Source organism: Grus americana, chromosome 1, assembly GCF_028858705.1.
Source record: "Grus americana isolate bGruAme1 chromosome 1, bGruAme1.mat, whole genome shotgun sequence".
Classification (NCBI taxonomy): Eukaryota; Metazoa; Chordata; class Aves; order Gruiformes; family Gruidae; genus Grus; species Grus americana.
The window spans coordinates 30666162-30672255 of record NC_072852.1 but is presented as its reverse complement, the minus strand read 5'-3'; positions in this window follow the sequence as shown (position 1 = coordinate 30672255).

The following is a 6094-nucleotide window of genomic DNA, read 5'->3' as shown; positions in this document are numbered from 1 at the left end:
GCCTGGCAAACAGCTAGAAAAGGACACGGGAATGTGAGCATGGAGGGGTTTTGGCTAAAGCATTGACAGAAATGAGATTTGGATTATTGTCTCCTGCTATTTAATCCTTCCTAATTTTCAGTGAAATGAGCCTCTATACACATGGCCCAAAAATAATGGGGCAGAAACAGAGAAATAACTGATGCCTCTACAAACAACACTGAATATTGGCTAACCAGTCGGGTCAACAGTGTTATAATGCAATAGAAACATGTTTGCTAAGGGGAACAAGATGTGTACTCCTGATTATCATATCACATGCTAGGGGAAAGGCTGTGTCACAGTCCTCTAATTCTATCCAAGCCTGATATTTTTGAAATCAATTTGGGGGGACGGAAGTCATTAGGAATTTTAGGCTTAAACTTGAACCTGGATCTAAAAAACCAAAGCCATTAAAAATAATACATTGTTTCAGAATAGCAGAAAATCACTGATTTTCCTCAGTAATACTTAGCATCGACTTAGTGGTTGATATTATGAAACCCGAAATTTTGCAAAACAGGCAGAGAACCAAGTGAAGCAAGACACAAACTGACAACATGCAAGGCCTTAAGAGGCATGGCATACTTGCTTTTACAACAGCACCAACATTCATTACTCAAAGTTGTTTGTTCACTGAAGGCCCACAAGAAACAATAACCTAGAGAAAAATCTAGAGTCCCATACATTTTTTTGTTAAAAAATTTATTCACCCTTATTCTAGCAAAATCTTATTAGCTATTGCAAAATGTTTGCAAGCGCTCTACGTTTGACAAAGAGCCTTTCTTTTTCCGTGGGGGCACGGTTGCTCTGTAATGCTGTTATTGTTAGGGGTAATGTTTGTGGTCAGTTGCTATTGACAGTGACAGTCGAAGTTCAGGCGGCCAAATTTAGACATGAAATTAATAATGGCATATGTACCAGAGAGCTTAAGTATGCATTGCTTCTTCATGATTTACCAGGAAAAACTCGTACTGAGGTCCAAGAAAGTTTGGCATGAAGAAGTCATAAATATGGAGTGAAGGATCTGCCTCAAGAAAAAGAGGTAAGTATCAGCATAATACGGATAAAATCAGCCAAAATATCTGGAGTAGAAATGCAGCTGAACCCCCCTGCTGTGTGAAGTCACGGTAGTGTGCGACTGAGGATATCTCAGCTGCATAAAATATACAGCGTTTGATAAAGACCACATATATTGTGCTGCAGAAATTGTTAATTTAAAGAGGATTGTAAATTTGAAAGAGCACGAGCCACCTTTCTCTTTACGTGCCAAGTGCAATACATGCCTCTAGCGCTGTATATATAATATAAACACCACCAGGGCTGAGAGGCGATGGTATCTGTGGCCATTAACTGCTTAGCTGATTTGCATGGTCATGCCTCCATCTCAGCAGGCAGGCTTGCTAAATCCATCCGCTCACCTTAAATAATTGAACTTCTTTCCTGATTGCTTTCTTTTCCCTTCAAAATGTCCTCTGCACATCCATACACACAGGGCTGCTGAAATTAGGGAAAAGAGTACGGGCTGCTTTTACATCACCTTACAGCTCTGGACTTCAGCCCACTGTAGACATCAGGAGCCTCCCTCGATGTCTGAAGTTACTCCTTCAGCTAAGGCCAAAACTCCCTCAGACTCTAATAACAGTGACTCCAATAGCGAGCCTGCCATCACATTTAATTTTATTCTGGACTTGGCATTCTTGGATGTACTTGGACCACAACTGGTCAGGCTTCCAAAATATAAACAAGAAGATGGGAAGTAAATGATGTAAGAAAACTGAAAGTACCTCCAACCTGGATGCTGTACAACTTTTGCTGCAATGTAATACCCCTGAAATATTATAGCGGGAACTGTTTAGCCCTCCAATGTGTGTTCCAGCATTCAAAGGGAAAAAAGCTGCAGTTCTTGGCTTTCCCTCTCTATATTTTTATTTGGCATTTATATCTTACTGTTGTCCATGAAAAATTCACGTCACTTGCAATCGCTATGTCAGAAATGTCATTAATCACTCTGTAAGAACTGATCAGATACATCTTGCATGTATGCCTGGAAGTACATGTGTCCATCTGAGCACTTTCCCAGTGAAGACCTGACATGAGCTTTCCCTTCCAAGTCCTTCTCCTCAGATACAAGACCAGGTGCCCCACCTATGTGAAGGAAACAAATGAGTTGCCTTTGCCTACAAAGTTGAATATGTCCCAACCAAGCATACCACCATAGCAACTGCAGACAGAATGGAGGAGGGCCGCAATTTGTTATGAGCAGATTTATTTTGGGCAGTGAGGCTATACATCGATGCTGACAGCATTTGGAGCATTAAGTGTTCCAGACCGAGGACCGTGGCACTAACAGGTTCACACTCTGAAGGTCTGTCAGTCCTGGTAGGTCACCAGAAACACAGGCATTTTGTAGTATTCATCCAAGGACTGCCTTAGCGTGGCCCATCTTCCAGCTTTGAACTCTTTTCTTGGTTCTGACATCTTTTATGATTGTGAGAAAGTTGACTGTGCAATACAAGGCAACCAGCACAAGCCTGGGATTCTCTTCTGCGTCTGAAGAGAGTTGTATTCTAAGGAACGGCAGAAAGAAAAAAAGAAAATCCAAACGATTTTGTCTGCAAAGATAGCAGAAGCATCATGTCAAAAGAGGAGGAAAACATACCCATATGAATCAAGGATCCACGTGATTCACTCATTTCTGACTTCTTTACAGCATTTAATGGTGTAAACAGAGTACGTCTGGCCATGCCTCCAATCGTTCATAATATGATGATGGTTTATATGTCTTTAAAATTATCTCTGGCATATAAATACTTACTAAGCCACATATACTGACTCAGTCACATGCGTATGTCCTTCAGCTGGGCTGAAGTTCTTCATTAGACCTTTTCTTGGGGCCTTTCTCAGCATTAAGCTGCCTGTGCTGGAAGGCAGCTCTGCCGTGGTCCAGCCGAATGGCCTTGGATCAGACTGCTCTGTGAGAAAGAGCTGTAAGAAGCGAGGAGCTGCTTACTTTCACTCAGGAGCCACGCTTACACTGAAGTACGCTCCCTTGGCCCTTGCCTGAGCTACACTACAGGTACGCCTGTGTGCACGTACGTGCTGGTCCAGACCCTGACCCACCTGGCCTGATTTCGGATCCTCCCCACCACTGCAGGCTTGTCTGACGATGACCGCACGGGTGGCTGCCTGGCCCTGGTTATTGTCATGGGACCAAATTCTGACCATGACTTGCTGGCTTGACTTTCCAGCCTGACTGTGGTGGGTTGAGCCTGGCTGGGGGCCAGGTGCCCACCAGAGCCGCTCTCTCACTCCCCTCATTCACCAAACAGGGGAGAAAAGGCATAACGAAATGCTTGTAGGTCAAGATAAGGACAGGGAGAGATCACTCACTAACTGTTGTCACGAGCAAAACAGACCAAACTTAGAGAGGGAATTCATCTGATTTATTACTAGGCAAAACAGAGTAGAGGAATGAGAAAATAAAATCAACTCTTAAAACACCTCCCCCCACCCCTCCCATCTTCCCGGGCTCAACTTCACTCCCGGCTTCAACCTTCCCCCCCCTCAGCGGCACAGGGGGACGGGGAGTGGGGGTTACGGTCAGTTCATCTCACGGTGTTTCTGCCGCTTCTTCATCCTCAGGGGGAGGACTCCTCTCATTGTTCCCCTGCTCCAGCATGGAGTCCCTCTCACGGGGTGCAGACCTTCAGGAGCAAACTGCTCCAGCGTGGGTCCCCCACGGGGTCACAAGTCCTGCCAGCAAACCTGCCCTGGTGTGGGCTCCCCTCTTCACGGGTCCACCGGTTCGGCCAGGAACTTGCTCCAGCGTGGGCTTCCCACGGGCCGCAGCCTCCTTCAGGTGCCTCCACCTGCTCCGGCGTGGGGTCCTCCATGGGCTGCAGGTGGAATCTCTACACCCCCTCATCCTTCCTCCATGGGCTGCAGCGGGACAGCCTGCTTCACCATGGTCTTCTCCACAGGCTGCAGGGGGATCTCTGCTCCGGCGCCTGGAGCACCTCCTGCCTCTCCTTCTGCACCGACCTTGGTGTCTGCAGAGTTTCTTACATCTTCTCACTCCTCTCTCCGGCTGCAAAAGCTCTCTCTTCAAGTGTTTTTCTTCTTCTTAAACATGTTATCACAGAGGTGCTGATTGGCTTGGCCTTGGCCAGCGGCGGGTCCGTCTTGGAGCCGGCTGGCATTGGCTCTATCAGACACAGGGGGAGCTTCTAGCAGCTTCTCACAGAAGCCACCCCTGTAGCCCCCCGGCTACCAAACCTTGCCACGCAAACCCAACACACTGACCTCAGACCTCCTTGTCACTATGGCCACTTGGATTGTCACTCTGTACTCTTAGCTGAAACTCATAACCACCACCAGACCTGCTTCGCTCTTCCTGTTTGGGTGCTGTGGGGCTGCTCCGGCTTGGTAGTGAAGCCACTGCCATGCCACCTTCTTGTCACTCTCCACTCCCAGCTTACCTTGCCGCTTGGTAAAATGCGTTTCTCCGAAGGATGCCACCTCTCACCTACCACTGATATCATCGGTGCCAGTGGGACTGTGACACCCATTATATCAGTAGCTCCAGCACAAGCCAGACAATAGATACACAGATTTCTGACACCACATGGCTCTCCTTTCAGCCAAAGATTTCTGTTAGAAAGTAGTCTTGAGCCAGCCTACTGGCGCCATGTGTTCCTGCCAATAGGATAAATCAGGATAGCGGGCAAAAAGTCAGCAATCGAGACAAAGTCTGTTCTGTCACAGACAGACAGCAAAACTAAGCAGTGATACGCAACCCTTCTTGTGAGATCTCACTGACCTCTTGGTCAGATAACCAAGGAATGTCTGTAACCTGGACACGGTGCATTGCAGAAGCCCAGGTAAAATTCAAAGTGGTCACATATTCAAAGTAGCCACAGGTTCTTTGTTTTTGTCACCTTTTGTAATTATTTTGGTTGCCAGAGTCTGGTAACACCTCTGTATACCTTAGCAGTTGCTTTTCCCACCTCAGCTGCAACATTCTCTCCTCTCCCTCACCAGGATGTTACCTCCATCTATTAATTTTCAAACATACAAGGGCTATGACACTTCTCTTCATTCTTCCAATTCCACCATGAGGTAATACTGCTGTCATGCCTGCTTGCTACAGGACACCTGGACTACCACAGTTCTGCACATTGTTCCAACTCTCTGTCACACCTGCAAGGAGTTCAGCATTAAACCTAATCCTCGCCAGCAGCCTCAGACAGCATTGCTGTGAGACGGGGCTATCAGCATTACAGCGACTATTTCACTTAAGTCTAGGCCAGTCAGCCTGCGCCTCCAAGATTAATTTATATATTAAAAGGGCCAGCACACAGGAAATTGTTAGGACACGGCTGACCTCACTACAGTGGTATTGGCATCTTGCATCTCAAATACTCCCACCGTACAAGTTTGCTTGGCTGCTATTAGGTGTTGTAGCTTATCCAGCGTTGCTCCCTCGTTCTAATGAGTCTGGTGTACCCAAGGGCACAGTTACGCCTTCCATATTTAATTGCAACTCCTCTGCCCACTTACCTGGAAGGCTGTCCTTCGCTCTAACACATCCTGAAGGAGAAAAACTAGTGCCTCTGAGACACTCTTGTGTCTTTTTTTTTCCCCTCTTAATAGGATGCTAAAAGAACTGGCTAGACCTTTTCAGAAATGTGACTCTCCCGTGCCTGACAAGGGACTTTTTCACCAGGAAGCTCAGGCTGCACAGCAATGCAAAACATCGGGCTCTCCAGCGCCCACAGGTATCACAACTGACAGCTACCATTTTCTAGAACTGGACACTACTAACATTCAGCATGCACAAACGGGTCACAACCCCCTTTTCTTCTTGTTTTTCATGTAGCCTTTATGTAAAATTGTTATGAAAGTTTACCTTTCTGGAAGTCAGTGTAAATATATTTTGTATGCACAGGAACTGAAATAGTGTAATCGCTATTGTGCCTTACGTAACTTTTCAGCATGTTCCGCAAAATTGTCCTTCCTCCCTCCCTCAAATACTGCAGTACTGTTAGGGCCCATCAGTGAGATTCCACAAACA